Source organism: Triticum dicoccoides, chromosome 7A, assembly GCF_002162155.2.
Source record: "Triticum dicoccoides isolate Atlit2015 ecotype Zavitan chromosome 7A, WEW_v2.0, whole genome shotgun sequence".
In the NCBI taxonomy this organism is placed as follows: domain Eukaryota; kingdom Viridiplantae; phylum Streptophyta; class Magnoliopsida; order Poales; family Poaceae; genus Triticum; species Triticum dicoccoides.
Genome location: NC_041392.1, coordinates 83,344,679 through 83,367,630, shown reverse-complemented (window position 1 = coordinate 83,367,630; position 22,952 = coordinate 83,344,679).

Below are 22,952 nucleotides of genomic sequence, written 5' to 3'. Positions count from 1 at the left end.
GAGAAAGATGTCTCTTGAACCGGATTTTAAACCAGAGTCCTTATTTTGAGCCGGAAATCTTTTGACGGCTTTTAAATTTTCATCGATCTAGCAGTAATCTCCGGGACCCGGGTTATTTTTCCCTTCCATGACCCGGAGTTCTTGAATTCATTGAAACCGGCTAATTTTGCCGAGTTATACCATTGTAGCCCCCGAGTCTCAAGACGACTCGAGGAGTTGGCTTGAGATTCTCCATATTTGACCATAGTAGAAAGTATACATCATTGGCGTTTGATAGCGCGATGTGAATCCATAAAAGGTTGAGGTGACTGCGGCGGGCTATAAATGATCCCGTATGAGCAGTGTCAGCAACTCGGCCAATGGTTCCTTCCAATTGGCTGTTTGAAGTTAACCAAACTGTAGTGGCGGCGACTTGTGCACCTGCCCATTGAACCATCTAGTGCAGACGGCGGCTGATAATATATGATAATTTGCCTCTAATTTGTTGGAAGAAAACCGGGCTTCTCAAGTAGTGACTTTCTCATACTCAATAAACAGCTCGTCCAGACAAGTGCGGCTTGGTGTGTCGATGTAGACCAGGCCGTGAGAGACGGACGGTAAAGACGACCGTAACATCAGAGGCGGCATAGACAGATGAACCGGCTGTGGTGTTGTAAGCCGGTGCGGACGGGCAAGTTATCCTCCGCGTTGTAAGTTAGTGCGAACGCGTGAACCGGCCGCGAGAGTGGACGGGCGAGTCGTCTATGACGTTATAAGCCGGTGCGGTCGCGAGAGGCGGCCACGGCGTTGTAAGCCGGTGTGGGAGTTTGTTGAATAACAACAACCACCTGTGCCGAACGATGTCGGCGTGCCTCCATCTCCACAGTATAATGCCACTTTATAATGAATAATTCTCCTGCATATAAAAAATACCATAGAGCAGAGTAGTTGTGCTCAGAGTAATTAAAGTATACTAAGAAAATGTATAAGGAAAATAACACCTGATTTATTTTTTGGACGCATGTGGGCATGGCCATTAGCGCGTAGCTGGTCTCCACATATGTGTATTCCATCCAATTTACGCAAACTGATCTCCGAAGAAAATCAGCCCAATACGGAGTACCAGCACTAGTCATGTTGGTTTATTCCTTAGATCTGTGCGGCCGGATTAGACATCAATCAGCACCAGCCTTCGTCTGCAAGTAGCACTTTGTTTCTTTGGATTTAATTAGCCCCCACTGCAGAAAATAGTAGCAGCGGCACCGATTCCCTCAGGACTTGAAGCTGGCGTTCCCCTGACACCGGCGGTTTAAACGCGACGGTTCCAGCGTAGCGGAGTAGAACCCGCGAACGAGCGGATCTGGTGATAGCAGCCGGTGGTTTTAGTGCTGTAGGGCCAGCAAAGCGGCGACTCGGAAGATTGTTGGAAACGACGCAATAAAAAACGCCTGCAAAAACTCTTGAGCTGAATAGATCTGCGAGCATAAAATAGCACGAGCAGACCACATATGTTTTGTATAATGCAAATTTAATACGTAGAGCAATTTAACGGAGACGAGTGCACCTGATTACGTCCGTAGGCAGCGACTTTGAATACTCTGATTGCTTCTTCACGGTTTTTTTCTTCTTTTTCCTTGGGGGATGAGACGTGTGCCTCGGTTGAGGTAGTAGTAGTACAACAGACACACACGCGCGATCCTGGTGCTATTGGCTTCTGGCTGATTCACCGATGACCGCTGACCTCGTGCAGCAAGGATACCTGTACTGACGCGGGCCATTTCTAGCTCTTGAAGGGCCGGGTCAACCGCGGCGGATGCGAGCTGGGCCTAGGGACTCCGCGAGGGCGAGGCCAGCCGAGGAGAACCGTCCCATGTCGAAATAGTGAGGTGAAACCGAGTCCGTCTCATACGTCCTCCTCCAGGTTGTAGAAGCCCTTCCCTTAATTTTTTTTTTCAACAGCGACGAGGCGGGGCGACTCGTAAGTGGTTTTAATCATGGTACGTTGGCACCTTCCTCTGATGTCTTCACGTGATGGACATGATTTAGATCTTTGTTCTGGTTAGAGCTCATGTGCTAGAAGTAGCAGTAGTACTACTCCAAAAACAGACCTCGTAAAACACGCAACTAGCACTAATACTTGACCGTGATCTCCCTGATTGTAGCAGCAGCAATGATTCAATCTTTCTTGGGGGTTGCTCCTGTTGCTGTTCGTTGTTTTTGTTTATTCAGCAAGTAGCCTAACAAATAATCCGACCAGACGTCGTCTCGGTCTGCCCTGCGGCTGCTGCAGTAGACATTGATTGGTCTTCGGATTCGACGAGTCGTCGAGCCACGTGCGGAGCGGCACGCACAAACCTTAAAATCTCTTCATCTCTGATCAATCTTGTATCTGTCATCTCCAGAGCTAATTATAACTCCAATCACTAAACCATGGATATTGCCGGTTCTTTTTTCATCCGACGAATCGCGAGCTTCTTAATCCCTGTGAGAAATCCCTCCAAGAACTCAACACCATCGTGTGCGAGCCCCACGGTGGGCGCCAACTGTCGTGGAATTGTCACGGCAGATGTCCTTAGTGTGAGGACTTAGTCGCGAGGCCAACACATCTATGTGGTAGCTTGAGAGGGGTTGAGCGGAATCGAGAGACGCAACACAAGACAAGGGTTTAGACAGCTCCGGGCCCCGGGAAACATCATCCGGTAATAACCCTACATGATGTTTGTGGCTAGATCTCATTATACTCGTGAGGGAGTCGCCGTATAAGCCGGCTCCCCCTTTGTGTCTAGCCCTAGATATTGTTTCTTGTTGCCTGTCCCTCTTGGGGAGCCCTGCCCCTCCTTATATAAGTTAGAGGGGCGGATTACATGTGGAGTCTTAGTAGGACTAGGACTAGTCTATCTTTTCTTACAAGTTGAATACAAGTCCGGGTCTTGCTTCCTCATAAAGGAAATATTCGTCATCCCTTTCCTCTTAAGCCGGCCCACAATAACATGAGCCGACCTTCTGGGCCTTGGGCCTTGTCATCCATCTGACCCGCCCGCCGGGTTACTATGAGCCGCCAAGTCCGGGCGGATTACCCGTGAGTCGCCAAGCTTCGGGCGGGTCATACTTCTGGCAGTTTATACTGCGGGGTATATCCCCGACACAAACCATCCAAGAAAAAGGATGATGAGGATTTTGAGCGCTTTGCTGAGATGATTAGACCTATATTTTTGCGTATGCGATTAACTGATATGGTCAAAATGAATCCTTATGCTAAGTATGTGAAAGATATTGTCACAAATAAGAGAAAGATACCGGAAGCTGAAATTTCCACCATGCTTGCTAATTATACTTTTAAGGGTGGAATACCAAAGAAACTTGGAGATTCAGGAGTACCTACTATACCATGCTCCATTAGAAGAAACTATGTTAAAACTGCTTTATGTGATCTTGGAGCCGGTGTTAGTGTTATGCCTCTCTCTTTATATCGTAGACTTGATTTGAATAAGTTGACACCTACTGAAATATCTTTGCAAATGGCTGATAAATCAACTGCTATACCTGTCGGTATTTGTGAGGATGTGCCTGTTGTAGTTGCAAACATTACTATTTTAACGGACTTTGTTATTCTTGATATTCCCGAGGACGATAGTATGTCTATTATTCTTGGAAGACCGTTTTTGAATACTGCAGGGGCTGTTATTGATTGCAACAAAGGAAATGTCACTTTTCATGTTAATGGTAATGAGCATACGGTACACTTTCCGAGGAAACAACCTCAAGTCCACAGTATCAATTGTATTGGAAAAATTCCATCGATTATTTTTGGAGGTTTTGAATTTCCTCTTCCTACTATTAAGAAGAAATATAATATTCTTATTATTGGGGATGTGCATATCCCCGTTGAGGTAACATAGTGTTATTCGAAATTTCTCCGGTTTCATGTTATTCGGAAAGAGTTTGTTAACAAGACCTGATCAACCTTGTTAATGGATTCCTTTTGATGAGCATGAGATGGATGAAACTAGGAGGCACAACCTTCTGTACCCTCTTTCTACTTTCTATTATTTAGTGGAAATAAAGTAAAAATAGTATTTTTCTGTCTGTTTTCTGATTTATCCGTGCAATATAAAAATACCCCGAAAATAAAAGTTCTCCAAATGCTCTGAAAATGAAATATGATTTTTTCTAGAATATTTGAGGATTTCTGGAACTGAGAACACAGCAGGGGGGTCAACCACCTGGCCACGAGGGTGGAGGGCGTGCCCTACCCCCCAGGGCGCGCCCCCTGCCTCGTGGGCCCACGGTGGCCCTCCTCAACTTATTCCTGCACCCATACACTCCTTCTTCCTCCCACAAACACCAATATCTAGCTCAACCACGAGTTCTAGCTCATTTTGCTACGATTTTCGATCTCCTTGCTCAAAGCACCTCTCACAAAACTGCTTGGGGAGATTGTTCCTTGGTATGTGACTCCTCTATTGGTCCAATTAGTTTTTGTTCTAGTGCTTTATTCATTGCAAATTTGCGCTGCCTAGGTGACCATGTTCTTGAGCTTGCATGTCAAATTTATATGGTTCCAAGTAGTTCTAATGCATGATATAGGCTCTAGGCACTTGTAGGAGTAGTTGCTATCAATTTTATTGAAGTTGGTTCACTTTTGTTTGAAGTTACTAAAAATTTCAGAAATTTTTTCAGAGGAAGAAATATGCTTAGGAAAATGTTCCAAGGTGGTTCATCAAGGAAGCAAGGACCCATGCTTGCAATGCGTGATGCTGACAATGAGCCACCAAGGGACGCTCCAATGCGGCCTTGTGAGTGGCTTTCAGAAAATTTTATGGATCGAGCGGGAATCAAGGAAGAATTTAACGCATATTTACGTAACACTGATCTTGTGAGCTTTGAGGCAGACAAATGCCCCCAGTACCATCATCTCACTAGTTCATTTGTGAGGAGGTTTGAATTTTCATCTTCACTTAATTCTCCAACGATCATGTTTGATCTTTATGAAAAATCTTATACCATGGACTTAGAGGATTTTACTTCTGCTTGCAAACTTCCACAATGGGGTAGTGTTAATGATCCCCGTAAATCTGAATTTAGAGACTTTCTTGCTAGTATAACTGTGGGGGAATCTAGAGATATAGCACAAGCTACCATAGGGATCATTCATTTTCCTGCTATACATTATTTTGCTATCTTCATAGGTAGGTGCATAAATGGTAAAGATGAAGCATGTCATATGTGTGTGCCTGATCTCAGTATTCTTACGAGTGCTATGTTAGGAGACCAATCTTATAATTTGGGAGCCATTGTTGCACGTAGGTTGCATCATAATAGATTTAATGGAGATTTCTTTGGAGGAATTTATGCAACCCGCTTAGCTAATTTTCTTGATCTGGACGTTCGTGAGGATGATATGGAGTTGCCTCCTACTTATTTAGACTATAATTCTATGGTCTACCACCAGTTTGTCAAGAGGAATGAATCACCTCTTCAGTATCGACTAATCTTTGAAAAACGACGTGCTGTCCATATTACTCTCCCTGCTCATGCCTTCTTTGATTATCAGGCAAAAAGAAGATATGTTATTACCAGAGAGGAGGCAGATGAGTACGAGAGGAGGGCGGAGGCAGCTCGCCGCCACGCTGCAGCTCAGGAGGCGATAACCGCTGCATCGCAGTATGACCCCAGCTACACCTACGGGTATCCTCCAGGCCATCCCTGGCAATGAACCAACTTAGGCCAAAAGCCTAAGCTTGGGGGAGTACGTATTTCCCACCGACATTACATTTATGTTCACACACTCATTGCTAAATGTCGGTGCTCATACTTTTTCACTGTAATATCCATGCTAGTTTATTTTCTTTCTCTTGCTTTCTTCTTGTGTGCTTGTTAAACTTTAAGAAGAACCAAAAAATTAGTAATAGCTTTTAGTTAGTTTACTTTTCTTGCTGTAGTAGTAATAATTAAAAAGAAAACCCAAAAATATTTCCCGTTCTTCTTTTTCTTGTTGGGAGCTTTCCCGTGTAAATAGGTTTTATTTCTTTTCTTTTCTCTGGGGGTCGATAGGAGAAGACCATGATTAAATTGTTGAAGTGGCTCTTATATGCATTATTGTTGATTTAACCAAGATCCCATATTGCCCTGTCTTCTCCTGTTTATTGAATGCTCGCAGATTCCAGCTTAGTCCAATGTACATGCACTCTTATTATTATTCACATCGTTCGGTCGTGCAAGTGAAAGACAATTATGACGATATATGATGGACTGACTGAGATGAGAAAAGCTGGTATGAACTTGACCTCTCTTGTTTTTGTAAATATGATGAGTTCATCGTTCCTGATTCAGCTTATTATGGATAAACATGTTTGCAATGACAATTAGAGATCATAGTTGCTTATGCCATGCTTGATTAGCTATGAGTTATAATGGTTTACCTTGCATGCCAACATGCTATTAAAATGGTTGTGATGTGGTATGATGGGGTGGTATCCTCTTTTGAATGATTTAAGTGACTTGACTTGGCACATGTTCACACATTTAGTTGAAACAAAATCAACATAGCCTTCACGATATTTATGTTCATGGTGGATTATATCCTACTCATGCTTGTATCCAATATTTATTAATTTTAATGCATATTCATGACTGTTGTCGCTCTCTAGTTGGTCGCTTCCCAGTCTTTTGCTAGCCTTCACTTGTACTAAGCGGGAATACTGCTTGTCCATCCAATCCCTTAAACCCCAAAGTTATGCCATATGAGTCCACCATACCATCCTATATGCGGTATCTACTTGCCGTTTCAAGTAAATTTGTATGTGCCAAACTCTAAGCCTTCAAATAAACATTCTGTTTTGTATGATCGAATAGCTCATGTATCAACTAGGGCTGCCCTTATCTTCCATGTTAGGCGGGTTATTCTCAAGAGGAATGTACTCCGCTCCTCACTCACGAGAAAATGGCTGGTCATCGGGATGCACAGTCCCATGCTTTATGCAAACTAAATCAAAATAATTGCAAACAAAACTCCCCCTGGGACTGTTGCTAGTTGGAGACACTCGTTGTTTCGAGCAAGTCATGGATTGATGCTTGTTGGTTGAGGGGGAGTATAAACTTTACCATTCTGTTTGGGAACCGCCTATAATGTGTGTAGCATGGAAGATATCGCCATCTCTTAGTTGTTATGTTGACAATGAAAGTATGCCGCTCAAAATATTATTTATCTCTATTTCAAAACCGAGCTCTGGCACCTCTACAAATCCCTGCTTCCCTCTGCGAAGGGCCTATCTTTTTTACTTTTATGTTGAGTCATCACCCTCTTATTAAAAGCACTAGCTGGAGAGCGCAGCTGTTATTTGCATTCATTACTATTAATCTATATTGAGTATGACTATGATTGGATCTCTTTTACCATGAATTACAATGTCTAGTCAGTCCTTGATCTTTAAAGGTGGTCTGCATTTATGTTTTGCGGTCTCAGAAAGGGCTAGCGAGATACCATATTGTTATATCATATTATGATTGTTTTGAGAAAGTGTTGTCATCCGAGATTTATTATTATGACTCGCTAGTTGATTATGCTATTGATATGAGTAAACATGAGACCTAAGAGTTATTGCAGATGTGGTTAGTCATGATCTTTGTTGAAAACTTGAATGCTGACTTTACATATTTACAACAACAAGAGCGATCAGAGTTTGTAAAAGTTTTTCTTTATCACTTTCAGTTTATCAACTGAATTGCTTGAGGACAAGCAACGGTTTAAGCTTGGGAGAGTTGATACGTCTCCGTCGTATCTACTTTTCCAAACACTTTTGCCCTTGTTTTGGACTCTAACTTGCATGATTTGGATGGAACTAACCCGGACTGACGCTATTTTCAGCAGACTTTCCATGGTGTTATTTATGTGCAGAAACAAAAGTTCTCGGAATGACCTGAAACTCCACGGAACGTCTATTTGGAAATAATAAAAAATCCTTGCCAAAGATGAAGACCAGGGGGCCCACACCCTGTCCACGAGGGTGGGGGCATGCCCCCTACCTCGTGGGCCCCCTGGAGCTCCTCCGACGCCAACTCCAACTCTATATATTTGCTTTCGGGGAGAACAAAATCAAGGAGAAGAAATCATCGCGTTTTACGATACGGAGCCGCCACCAAGCCCTAAAACCTCTCGGGAGGGCTGATCTGGAGTCTGTTCGGGGCTACGAAGAGGGGGATTCGTCGCCATCGTCATCATCAACCATCCTCCATCACCAATTTCATGATGGTCACCGTCGTGCGTGGGTAATTCCATCGTAGGCTTGCTGGACGGTGATGGGTTGGATGAGATCTATCATGTAATCAAGTTAGTTTTGTTAAGGTTTGATCCCTAGTATCCACTATGTTCTGAGATTGATGTTGCTATGACTTTGCTATGCTTAATGCTTGTCATTAGGGCCCGAGTGCCATGATTTCAGATCTGAACCTATTATGTTTTCATGAATATATGTGTGTTCTTGATCCTATCTTGCAAGTCTATAGTCACCTACTATGTGTTATGATCCAGCAACCTCGAAGTGACAATAATCGGGACCACTCCCGGTGATAACCATCGTTTGAGGAGTTCATGTATTCACTATGTGCTAATGCTTTGTTTCGGTTCTCTATTAAAAGGAGGCCTTAATATCCCTTAGTTTCCATTAGGACCCCGCTGCCACGGGAGGGTAGGACAAAAGATGTCATGCAAGTTCTTTTCCATAAGCACGTATGACTATATTCGGAATACATGCCTACATTAAATTGATGAATTGGAGCTAGTTCTGTGTCACTGATGTCTACTACACAACCTTCTTCTTGTAGACGTTGTTGGGCCTGCAAGTGCACAGGTTTGTAGGACAGTAGCAAATTTCCTTCAAGTGGATGACCTAAGGTTTATCAATCTATAGGAGGTGTAGGATGAAGATGGTCTCTCTCAAGCAACCCTCCAACCAAATAACAAAGAGTCTCTTGTGTCCCCAACACACCCAATACAATGGTAAATTGTATAGGTGCACTAGTTCGACGAAGAGATGGTGATACAAGTGCAATAGAGATGGTAGATATAGGTTTTTGTAAACTGAAAATAAAAAAACAGCAAGGTAGCGAGCGGTAAAAGTGAGCGTAAATGGTATTGCAATGCTAGGAAACAAGGCCTAGGGTTCATACTTTCACTAGTGCAAGTTCTCTCAACAATAATAACATAATTGGATCATATAACTATCCCTCAACATGCAACAAAGAGTCACTTCAAAGTCACTAATAGCAGAGAACAAACGAAGAGATTATGGTAGGGTACGAAACCACCTCAAAGTTATTCTTTCCAATCAATCCGTTGGGCTATTCCTATAAGTGTCACAAACAGCCCTAGAGTTTGTACTAGAATAACACCTTAAGACACAAATCAACCAAAACCCTAATGTCACCTAGATACTCCATTGTCACCTCAAGTATCCGTAGGCATGATTATACGATATGCATCACACAATCTCAATTCATCTATTCAAACCAACACATAGAACCTCAAAGAGTGCCCCAAAGTTTCTACCGGAGAATCACGACGAAAACGTGTGCCAACCCCTATGCATAGGTTCATGGGCGGAACCCACAAGTTGATCACCAAAACATACATCAAGTGAATCACGTGATATCCCATTGTCACCACAGATACGCACGGCAAGACATACATCAAGTGTTCTCAGATCTTTAAAGACTCAATCCGATAAGATTACTTCAAGGGGAAAACTCAATCCATTACAAGAGAGAAGAGGGGGAGAAGAAACATAAGATCCAACTATAATAGCAAAGATCGCGATACATCAAGATCGTGCCAAATCAAGAACGCGCGCGCGAGAGAGAGAGAGAGATCAAACACATAGCTACTGGTACATACCCTCAGCCCCGAGGGTGAACTACTCCCTCCTCGTCATGGAGAGTGCTGGGATGATGAAGATGGCCACCGGTGAGGGTTCCCCCCCTCCGGCAGGGTGCCGGAACAGGGTCCCGATTGGTTTTTGGTGGCTATAGAGGCTTGCGACGGCGGAACTCCCGATCTATTCTCTGTTCTGAAAGTTTTAGGTTATGTAGGTATATATGGGTGCAGGAGGTACGTCGGTGGAGCTTCGGGGGCCCCACGAGGCAGGGGGCGCGCCCTAGGGGGATGGGCGTGCCCCCCACCCTCGTGAGCACCTCCCTTTGCTCCTGACGTGGGGTCCAAGTTTATCCGGTAGCTTTCCTTCCAAAAATAACTTCTCCAGTTGATTTCGTTCCGTTTCGACTCCGTTTGATATTCCTTTTCTTCGAAACACCGAAATAGGCAAAAAACAGCAAATCTGGGCTGGGCCTCCGGTTAATAGGTTAGTCCCAAAAATAATATAAAAGTGGATAATAAAGCCCATTATTGCCCAAAACAATAGATAATATAGCATGGAGCAATCAAAAATTATAGATACGTTGGAGACGTATCAGTCACCCTATGTTATGATTGTTACATGATGAACCTCATCCAGCATAATTCTCCATCACCGATCCAATGCCTACGAGCTTTTCCTATATTGGTTCTCGCTTCATTACTTTTCCGTTGCTACTGTTACAATCACTAAAAAACACCAAAAATATTACTTTTGATACCGATACTTTTGTTACCGTTACCACTACTATCCTATTACTTTGCTACTAAATACTTTGCTGCAGATATTAAGTTATCCAGGTGTGGCTGAATTGACAACTCAGTTGCTAATACTTGAGAATATTATTTGGCTCCCCTTGTGTCGAATCAATAAATTTGGGTTGAATACTCTACCCTCGAAAACTATTGCGATCCCCTATACTTCTGGGTCATCATAAGGTCCGCACGCTTAACGTTTGGTGACGATCGGTATTATGAGTTTATCTGTTTTGATGTACCGAAGGTAGTTTGGAGTCCCGGATGAGATCGGGGACATCACGAGGAGTCTCGAAATGGTCGAGGCATAAAGATCGATATATTGGATGACTATATTCGGACATCGAAAAGGTTCCGAGTGATTCGGGTATTTTTCGGAGTACCGGGGAGTTACGGGGGAAGAAGTATTGGGCCTCATGGGCCAAGTGGTGGAAGCGAAGAGGAAGGACAAGGCAGGGCGCGCGGCCCCCCTAGCCCAAACCGAATTGGACTAGGGGGCCGGCCCCCCTTTCCTCCTTTCCTCCCTCTCCTTCCTTCTCCCTCCCTTCCTCTTGGTGGACTCCTACTAGGACTTGGAGTCCTAGTAGGACTCCACACTTGGGCGCGCCTCTAGGGCCGGCCGGCCTCCCCTCCTCTCCTCCTTTATATACTGAGGCAAGGGGCACCCCATAGACACACAGGTTGATTAGTTGATCTTTTAGCCGTGTGCGGTGCCCCCCTCCACCATAATCCACCTCGGTCATATCGTAGCGGTGCTTAGGCGAAGCCCTGCATCGGTAGCATCATCATCACCGTCATCATACCGTCGTGCTGACGGAACTCTCCCTCAAAGCTCTGCTGGATTGGAATTCGTGGGGTGTCGGTGTCAAAACCGGCAGATCTCGGGTAGGGGGTCCCGAACTGTGCGTCTAGGCCGGATGGTAACAGGAGACAGGGGACACTTTGTTTTACCCAGGTTCGGGCCCTCTCGATGGAGGTAAAACCCTACTCCTGCTTGATTAATATTGATGATATGGGTAGTACAAGAGTAGATCTACCACGAGATCAAGGAGGCTAAACCCTAGAAGCTAGCCTATGGTATGGTTGTTGTGTATGGAGTTGATTCTCCCCTACGGACTAGAACCCTCCGGTTTATATAGACACCGGTTAGGGTTAGGGTTACATAGAGTCGGTTACAATGGTAGGAGATCTTGAATATCCGCATCGCCAAGCTTGCCTTCCACGCCAAGGAAAGTCCCCTCCGGACACGGGACGAAGTCTTCAATCTTGTTTCTTCATAGTCATGGAGTCCGGCTGAAGGTATAGTCCGGCTATCCGAACACCCCCTAATCCAGGACTCCCTCAGTAGCCCCCAAACCAGGCTTCAATGACGACGAGTCCGGCACGCAGATTGTTCGGCATTGCAAGGCGGGTTCTTCTCCAAATCTTGTGTACCTGTAGGAATAATGTCCGATTTTTGTAATGTAGCGCTCCTTGGCTTCCACGTCCAATAATGGCCGTCTTCCACGTGTCAAACGAATGCGAAAAGCCAGGGCGTTTTTTACACCTACACCCTTGGCCGTATAAACGAGCCGCCTATTTAACGGGATGGGGATTTAGGTCCAAACCACATCTCTTCCCTTCCGCGAGTTATCATCAGAGCGCTTCCAGCAAAGGTCCATTCCAACATGGCCAGCCGTCCCAGCTCCTCCTCTCGCCCTTCCAGCCCTAAACCTAGAGACTGGGAGAGGTGCTCCATCCCGCACAGCGAGCTAGTGTCGCTTCAGGCCAAGGGATTTCTCCCTCAGGCCTATATGGTCCCGGTCCGAGTCGGACTCGCCACCTATAACGGTGGAGAGCAAGCAGAGAGCACCCCCAACCCCTCTAAAGGAGAGCGGGTGTGCCTCGTCCCCTATCTAATAAGGGGACTGGGATTCCCAATTCATCCATTTCTCCGCGGGCTTCTGGAGTTCTACGGCCTCCAGCTGCACAGTCTCACGCCCGCCTCCGTATTGCATATTGCGGGTTTCGTCGCCCTTTGCGAGCTATTTTTAGGCGTTGAGGCTCATTTCGCGCTATGGAAGAGGTTATTCTGCCTAGTGCCCCGTTCTCAAAAGGGGTCCATATACCAAGTGGGCGGAGCCAAAGTATGGCGCATCGCCGGGACCGGATACCTATCCGGAACCCCAAAGGAAGCATCCGAGGACTGGACCTCGAAATGGTTTTATATAGATGACGTCCCGCTACCAGACCCTATCCGGGTCGGTCTCCCTAAGTTCAACAGTGATCCATTGAAGAAGTGCTTGAGCTGGCGTGCGCGGAGCTCTCAGAGAGAAAGCGACAGAGACGTCCTTTACCTGATGGGCCGAATAAGATTGTTAGCTCATTCCAGACTAACCATGATTGGAGTCATGGCCGCATGCATTATGCGGGGGGTGCAGCCGCTTCAATATAGAGGCCACCTAATATGGGAATTCAACGGGGAGGATGACGCCACCCCTTACAGTCATAAAGGGCCGGACTCAGCCGCTGCTCTCGAAAAGATCTTATCCTCTCTGTACAAGGGCGAAAAGGAGGAATTCCTCCGCGTCAACCCGCAGGCTGTATTTAGTATGTACGATCCTCCGAGTTGGGTAAGTGAACAATTGCGCTTGCCCGTCTGTTTGATACTCCCGTGGTTAGATAGGTAGTCTAACGACTTCACTGCAGGAATTGCGACAGGAGGTAAAGAATATAAGCAGCCACCCTCCACAGCCCGAGGACCCAGAACGGTCCCTCTATCCGGACTTCGAAGAGGATCCGGACATATCGGTGGAGCTTATCGACGGGGTGTTTTATCAGCTAAGCAAGGACAATACCTTGGTAGCCATCACGGCCGATTACCCAGGGTTAATCCCGGCCTCCCAGGTGATGGAAACCGGAGTCCCATTCCCTTGAGAGGGATTCCACTCTCGTGTATTTTGGTGTTTCTGACGTCAACCGTGTTTTGCAGGGGAGATTTCGGAGGCAGGAAGCCGAACCTACGGCGGCCAGCCAACGAGGGGCCGCAGAGCCCCGTAGGGCGAAAAGGAATGCAGTCCGGACTGAAATGCCGATGCAAAGGTATAATGCACCCTCTGCTTCCCTGGAGTTATTCTATCAGGGCATATTAACGCTCGTGCTATCTTCAGGACGAAGAGACCTTGCTGGACTACATCCGGAGAGGTTGCCAATCGCGCCTCCACAAGCCAGGCTCCAACGTCTGGCCAGGAAGCAGAGGCGAGTACAAGGCGCGCACTGGACGTTCCTCTGACAGAGGATGCGGACAGGCTGTCCGCCACAAATTCAGAAGTGGAGAGTGCCATGAACCACAGGCGTCGCTGGACAATTCTACGCGACGCTTGTTTCTCCCGAGAGGCTTTAGATGCCTTTAATTCGGGAGATGCGTACCTCCGTGCCGCTCAAAATGGTTTAGCCAGAGCCACGGAGTAGTATGTGAAAGACATACGGGTAAGAAAATTTTGGTTAATTATATATATATATATATATGCCAGTAGCCCCCGAGACTTGAAACAGTTAGAGCAACTGATTTAAGGATCATTTAATATGCAGGTTCTTACAAAGAAGAATACTATACTGTCCCAGGAGCCGGAAAAGTGCAAGGCCCAACTAGAGGCCGCACTAGCCGCAATAGGGGAGCCCAAAGGGACCCCCTCAGGTAGAATACACTTCGAAAGATTAGTATTGTGCGGTGTGGGTGTAAATCTGACAAATCAAATTGCAGATGGCGACGGACTTGATCCGGACAAGCAACAACTCTTACGCCGGCTAAAGGCCGGTGAGAGTATGTTGACGAGGGTGAGGCGAGAGAGGAATGATCTTCAGGATGCCAACACCAAGCTGGACGTCGAACTTAAAGATGTTCGTGGCCAACTTTTGGACTCCATGAAGGAGAATCAGTGGCTTCGACGTGGCATTTTTAGTAAGTGCTTGAACGAACTTTGAAAAAAGTTCGGCGAGGAAATCGACTAACAGAGTAATGTCTGTAGGTATGCTCACAGGTCGTCCTGTAGAGGAGATGCCCGGTTCTACGGGTGACCTTCTTCCCGAACTCATGCAACTGCACGAGCGAGTTCGGCAGGCGATGCGAGGCGTTGCCCGAGCCTTATGGCCTTCCCACTCCGTGCCCGAGGGCCTTGGAGAGCTTGCGGAAAAGCTGAAGGGAGCTCGGTGGCGCTTCTGTTTGTGGAAGATATCGGCCTGCCGACAAGGCGTTTGGGAATCCTGGGCCATGGTGAAGACTCGTTTTACGAAGTCTGACCCAAACCACATGGCTGAGGTCGCACCAGTGGGGCCTGACGGGAAGGAGATCCCTGTGAGCTTAGTATACGACCAAGTAGAGTTGGCCGCGAAGTATTCCCAGCAGGACTGTAAATTAGACAGCTTGTTAGATGGTATAGAAGAGGAATACAATCAGTCAGAATGACTATGTAATTTTGAATTGACATGTGTAATGCCTTCTAGTCGGATTGTAGATCGTTTGTCGTTGCCGACCGTTCCGCTTCAACCTCGGGACCTGACGGTCCGGAGTGTGTCCGAATACCATAGCAGTTATATAAAAACCATGGTATGCGTGGAGACCAGGCGTAGGGGTCATTAGTGCTTTATCAGACAAGCGCCCAACTAGTTATGTTATATTACATGGTTAGTAAGAAACATCATCTAGAGAGAATAGTTCCGTTAGGGGTTCCTTTCGCTGGGAGGCATGCCCTAAAGTGCATGTCCGGACTACATAAAAGGACGCAAAAAAAGGCATCTGGGGGCGCATAAAATGGGTAAAAAGATCATCTTTTGTCTCACCGACCGAATATTCCCTTAAGAACGCTAGCTTTCGGCTTCACCCAGTCTGACGTACACATCCGGCTGACCCGGCAGTAACAATCGCAGATGTGCTCCCTTTACCTCCTAGCCGAACAATCGGGAACGTAGGGGTAATCACAGGAGCCAGGCAACCTAGCTTGGCCAAAACTTAAGTCATATCGATGCATATAATGGTGAAGAAAAAGGTACATGCAGAAGTTTGACGCATGTGTTGGGCATGAAGCCCATATAAATAAGCTTCTGTTAAAGAATTCCCCAGGTTTAATGAGCGCGAGTGGCGCGGCACTAGATAAGCCTTTAAGGGCTGTAAAAGAAAATAGGGGAAGGAGAGAAATGTAAGACAGAAAAATACAAAAAATGGACAGAGGAAGGAGACGAACACAGAGTCCGGCGCTAGGCATAGAATCTTCGGAGACGGGTGGCGTTCCACGGGTTCGGCTCGAGTCGGTTATCCGACGCATCTCGCAGGCGGTACGCCCCGCCAGTCAGGACTTGGTCGATTATAAATGGACCTTCCCACTTGGGCTTGAGTTTGTCCTTTTTCTTATCCGGCAGGCGTAGAACGAGTTCGCCAACATTGTAGTTTCTGGCCCGTACTTCTCTTCTTTCATATCTTCGGGCCTGCTGTTGATAAAATGTGGAACGGGCTTTTGCCACGTCACGCTCCTCCTCCAAGGCGTCCAAGTTGTCCTGCCAATCGAGCTCGGCTTCTCTTTCTTCGTACATGCGCACTCTAGGTGAGTCATGAATTATATCGCAGGGCAGAACTGCCTCTGCGCCGTACACCATAAAAATGGTGTGTATCCGGCGGTGCGATTTGGCGTGGTCCGCAGTCCCCAGAGTACGGAGTCGAGCTCCTCTACCCAGTGCGTATTAGATTCCTTAAGGGACCGCACTAATCTGGGTTTGATGCCACTCATAATAAGACCGTTTGCACGTTCGACCTGGCCGTTGGTTTGTGGGTGATAGACGGAAGCATAATCGAGCTTGATGCCCATGTTTTTGCACTAGAGTTTTACCTCGTCTGCGGTAAAGTTCGTGCCGTTATCAGTTATGATGCTGTGGGGGATGCCATAACGGTGTACAACCCCGGATATGAAGTCTATCACAGGTCCGGATTCGGCCGTTTTAACAGGCTTGGCTTCTATGCATTTGGTGAATTTATCCACCATGACCAGTAAGTATTTCTTTCTATCGGTCCCGCCTTTAAGAGGTCCGACCATGTCAAGCCCCCAGACCGCAAAAGGCCAGGTGATTGGTATAGTTTGGAGTGCGGTGGGTGGCATATGGCTTTGGTTGGCAAAAAGTTGGCAACCAGCGCATCGTTGGATTAAGTCTTGAGCGTCTGCCCAGGCCGTCGGCCAATAAAAGCCTGTACGGAAAGCCTTGCTAACAAGGGACCGAGCAGCGGCGTGGTGACCACCGAGTCCGGCGTGAATTTCAGCCAGAAGGTTCCGCCCTTCCTCTTCAGAGATGCACCTTTGAAGGACTCTGGTAGTGCTTTTCTTATAAAGCTCTCCCTCATGGACTCTGTAGGCTTTAGATCGCTGCATGATGCAGCGGGCCTCGTTTTGATCCTCCGAAAGTTCCTGCCTAGTAAGGTAGGCTAGGAATGGTTCTGTCCACGGGGCGATGATAGCCATTATTACGTGGGCTGAAGGTGTAATTTCATTGGCAGAGCCTCCAATTGTGTCAGATTGTTCGGCGTTAAGTGGTGCGGCTGGGTCCGGGCTGTTATTTGCGGGTTCCCCCTCCCATGCTACGGATGGCTTGAACAATCTTTCTAAAAAGATGTTGGGGGGGACTGCATCGCGTTTTGCTCCGGTGCGTGCCAGGACGTCCGCTGCTTGATTGTTTTCTCGGGCTATATGGTGAAACTCCAGCCCTTCGAACGTGCTGACATTTTTAGGATGGCGTTGCGGTAAGCTGCCATTTTTGGGTCCTTGGCGTCGAAGTCGCCATTTATTTGGGATATCGCGAGGTTCGAATCCCCGCGTACCTCTAGGCGTTGAATGCCCATGGATACTGCCATCTGGAGGCCATGTAGAAGGGCCTCGTATTCGGCTGCGTTGTTGGAGTCCGTGTACATAATTTGGAGTACATACTGGACTGTGTCTCCTGTTGGGGACGTCAAAACGACACCAGCCCCCAGTCTGACCAACATTTTGGAGCCGTCGAAATGGATGATCCAGTTTGAGTATGTGCCATACTCTTTAGGGAGTTCGGCCTCCGTCCATTCTGCGACGAAGTCGGCCAAAACTTGTGATTTGATAGCTCGCCGTGGATTATAGGTTATATCCAACGGGAGGAGCTCGATGGCCCATTTTGCGATCCGGCCCGTTGCATCGCGGTTGTTGATAATATCGTTAAGTGGTACTTCCGAGGCTACTGTTATGGAACACTCTTGAAAGTAGTGTCATAGCTTTCGGGATGCCATGAATACCGCGTATGCAATTTTTTGATAATGCGGGTACCGTGATTTGCATGGAGTGAGGACAGTGGACACGTAGTAGACCAGCCTTTGAAGGGGGAATTTGTGTCCGTCTGTTTCCCGCTCGACAACGAGCATTGCGCTGACAACTTGATGTGTTGCTGCAATGTACAATAGCATTGGTTCGCCGGTGTTAGGCGCGGCCAGGACTGGGTTTGTTGCCAATATGGCTTTTATTTCATCGAGTCCAGCCGTGGCGGCATCCGTCCACTCGAAGTGTTCGGTGCGCCGGAGTAGGCGATAAAGGGGCAGTGCCTTTTCTCCCAAGCGGGAGATGAAGCGGCTTAGAGCCGCCACGCATCCAGTTAATTTTTGTATTTGTTTGAGGTCCTTTGGGATATCCAATTGTGACAAAGCTCGGATCTTGGCTGGATTTGCTTCAGTTCCTCTACCGGATACAATGAAGCCCAAGAGCTTTCCGGCTGGAACGCCGAAGATGCATTTTTCCGGGTTGAGCTTGATGTCGTATTTTCGGAGGTTATCGAATGTGAGCCTCAAGTCGTCTACTAGAGATTCGACATGTCTTGATTTGATGACCACATCATCCACGTATGCCTCCACTGTTTTGCCAATCTGATTTGCCAGACATGTCTGGATCATGCGCTGATATGTTGCGCCGGCGTTTTTTAGCCTGAAGGGCATTGTGTTGAAGCAGAATGGGCTGTATGGTGTGATGAATGCTGTTGCAGCTTGGTCTGATTCTGCCATCTTGATTTGATGGTAACCGGAGTATGTGTCGAGGAAACACAACGAGTCGTGTCCTGCGGTGGCATCGATAATTTGATCGATACGGGGGAGGGGGAAGGGATCCTTCGGGCAAGCCTTGTTAAGGTCTTTAAAATCGACACACAGGCGCCAGGATTTGTCCTTCTTTGGTACCATCACCAGGTTTGCTAGCCAGTCCGGGTGTTTTATGTCTCTAATGAATCCGGCCTCCAATAGCTTGGCTAGCTCTTCTCCCATAGCCTGTCTCTTGGGTTCAGAAAAACGCCGAAGGGCTTGTTTGACCGGTTTGAATCCTTTTAGGATATTTAGGCTGTGTTCGGCCAGCCCGCGTGGGATCCCTGGCATGTCTGAAGGGTGCCAGGCGAAAATGTCCCAATTTTCTCGTAGGAATTCTCGCAGTGCGGCGTCTACATCGGGGTTCAATCGTGCCCCGATGGAAGCTATTTTATTGGGGTCCGTTGGATGGACCTGGAATTTGATTATTTCTTCGGCTGGCTTGAAGGATGTGGATTTAGATCTTTTGTCGAGTATCACATCATCCCTGTTAACCGTGGAGCGCAGCGCCGTTAGTTCCTCGGCCGCTAAGGCTTCGGATAGTGCCTCAAGGGCTAATGCGTCCGTCTTGTTTTCGACGTGGAGTGCTATGTCCGGATCACTAGCTAGAGTGATAATTCCATTTGGCCCGGGCATCTTTAGCTTCATGTACCCGTAATGGGGTATTGCTTGGAAGATTGTGAATGCTTCCCGCCCTAGTAAGGCGTGATGTCCGCTTTTAAACAGGGCCACCTGAAACATGACTTCTTCGGACCTGTAATTATCCGGCCTGCCGAACACCACATCTAGTGTGATTTTTCCCGTGCAGCGCGCTTCCCGACTGGGGATTATTCCTCTAAAGGTTGTGCTGCTTCGCTCGATGCGGTTCCAGTCTATTTCCATTTTTTGAAGGGTCTCCTCATAAATGAGGTTCAGTCCGCTGCCTCCATCCATGAGCACCTTGGTGAGGCGAAAGCCGTCCACTATGGGACTGAGGACCAATGCGGCTGGTGCTCGGGCTGTTCGGAATCTAGGTTCATTACTTGCGTTGAAAGTAATGGCAGTGTCGCTCCATGGATTTATTGTTGCAACTTGATAGACTTCGGCGAGGTTGCGGAGTGTTCTTTTTCGCATATTGTTTGATGCGAAAGTCTCGAAGACTGTGAGAACGGTACTGGTGTCCTCGGGCTGGCTTTCTGCAGCCTCCCGATTCAAGAGGTCCTCGCCAATTTTGGCTACCTGCCGGAGTATCCAACATGCTCTAAGGCTGTGAGTTGGTGTGGCGTCCTCTGTACTGTGAATTCTACAGGGTCCATCAAGCCACCTTTCCAGTACGGTTCCATGCCCTGTAAAGGGCTTTGGCTTTTTGCTATTTATTCCGGGTGTCTTATGATGATGCACCCTCTTAGTTCGGACGGGATTATTATTCAAGGCCTGATTATCCCAAAATTTTGTTTCGGTTTTCCAGGCACTTTCCATCGCACAGTACTTTTGTACTATGGATGCCAAGTCAACGAAGCGTGTAATATCACGACGACTTATGGCATTAAGGATTCCCTCGTCCGTGCAATTACTGCAGAAGAGTGATATTGCGTCTCCCTCGCAGTAATCCTTTATCCTGTTCATAACCAGGAGGAATCTGGCCCAGTAATGATGTACTGTTTCGTCGGGCCTCTGCCTGACTTGGGAGAGATCGCTTATGTTCGGGTGGGCGGGTGTCGTTGAATCTGAAACCTCACCCAATCCAAGATTCAGAGGCTGAAGAGTTTCCTAACTCTGAAGTTCGGATTCCTGGACGTTATCCAACGAATCCGGCCCGTTGCCTGACCCTAAGCTCAGGTCTTGTGTTACATCCTCCCCTCCGCGGGTATCCGGCTTGGAGGGATCGGGAATTCGGACGTAACTAGTCCTTAGAATAGATGAAGGGTCGCTGCACTGCGCCTCTACCACGGCAACGTGGTGGGTGACTTGGGGAGAGTTAATTTCTCTTAGATCGGGCTTAAGCCCAACCTGGTCGTAATCCGTAGCGACCCCCAGGGCGGCGATGCGATCCAAGAGCTCGTTTACGGAAGAGAGCTCCATTGGATCTAACTGCTCGACGAGCTCCGAGTTGACGTGTAGGTTGCTTTTGATGACCCGAGAGGTCACCGTCGGTGCAACAACCAAACAGGCGGTCATGAGGAAACCACCTAGCCGGAGGGTTTGGCCGACAGCCAAGGCTCCCTTAGCAACGGCGTCGTCTTTGAAGACGGGAGAAGGCATCCTTCCTGATTGTGACAGCACAGAGGAACTCTCAATGAAAGCACCAATGTCGGTGTCAAAACCGGCAGATCTCGGGTAGGGGGTCCCGAACTGTGCGTCTAGGCCGGATGGTAACAGGAGACAGGGGACACTTTGTTTTACCCAGGTTCGGGCCCTCTCGATGGAGGTAAAACCCTACTCCTGCTTGATTAATATTGATGATATGGGTAGTACAAGAGTAGATCTACCACGAGATCAAGGATGCTAAACCCTAGAAGCTAGCCTATGGTATGATTGTTGTGTATGGAGTTGATTCTCCCCTACGGACTACAACCCTCCGGTTTATATAGACACCGGATAGGGTTAGGGTTACATAGAGTCGGTTACAATGGTAGGAGATCTTGAATATCCGCATCGCCAAGCTTGCCTTCCACGCCAAGGAAAGTCCCCTCCGGACACGGGACGAAGTCTTCAATCTTGTATCTTCATAGTCCTGGAGTCCGGCTGAAGGTATAGTCCGGCTACCCGAACACCCCCTAATCCAGGACTCCCTCATGGGGCGTCATCGAGCTGAACGTGTGCTGAACTCGGAGGTGCCGTGCGTTCGGTACTTGGATCGGTCGGATCGTGAAGACGTACGACTACATCAAACGTGTTGTTCTAACGCTTTCGCTTTCGGTCTACGAGGGTACGTGGACAACACTCTCCCCTCTCGTTGCTATGCATCACCATGATATTGTGTGTGTGTAGGAAAATTTTGAAATTACCACGCTCCCCAACACTTTTTGCCATCAGGACCAATTGGAAAAGACTGGTCATCTCTTGGTGTTTCAACAAATTTCGATCGTCCTTTTTCAATGGCCGATTTAACTATTTGACGAAACATGTTGCAATCCTTAAAATTATGCTTGAACGAATCGTGCAACTTACAATACATTCATCCATGGAAAGATGGCTCGACATTGTGATCAAGAATTCTAATATAATTAATTTTCACCAACAAATCAAATATTTGATCACAGATGCTTGAATTGAAGGTATACTTCTTATTTTCTAGCCGATCTTGCTGTGAGAACGGCTTTGGAGGTAAGCAAACGAATGGTTCAGATTTGGACTCTCCCCATTCGGCTATGCAATGCATTTTGCTCTTATATCCGATGTCTTTCGATAAGATATCATAATGGCATCGGTTTTCACAAAAGAATTTAACCTTGGCTTTAAATTTCTGAAACGAAAATTGTTAGAGCAAACATGTCTCAATTGAGACCAAATGCAAGCCAAGTAATAAATAAGCAAAACTACCCAATTAGATATGAACTTTAGATAAAGTAATAGGGAAAGCCTTGGCTGCAACAATAAGTCACCATCGGTCTTTATAAATGGCGCAATGGGTTGCCGATATGCTCGATAACAATTTTATTGCTAAGAAGTAAATTACCCTTCTTCATTGGTCTTTCAAAATTACCTAATCGATGCATCAACTATGAAGTTGCGACCAAATCTGGAAATAGGAATATTACTTGCTAGGCATACCTCTTCAAATATGTTGGGAGAGAATGATGGTGGTGTGACTTGAACAATATCTTGATCCATCTTTGGATGGCTCCCCAACTCCTTATCATCATCTTTTTCTTGATTCCATGCATCATTACTTTGAAGATCATTGTCAGCCGAACTTTGTTTACCTACTTGTTCTTGTCCTTGAGGCTTGTCAATTTCTATGGCGCGGAACTCATAGGGCAGGAAGTAGGTTCCATTAACTTCGGAAAAATCAAGCACCGCTATTTTCCTATGCTTGCCATGCCCTTTCTCAGTGATGCTTTCCTCTTTGGATTTGATGGATTCGAAATATATACTAATTGATTCGGTTTTTTCAACCAAAGCACTTTTATTTTTCGAATCATCATTCTTTTCACCGGTTATAGCAATTGGCAAGGCTTCTTTTCTTTGAGCTAATTCCCTATCAATTCTCTCTTGGCG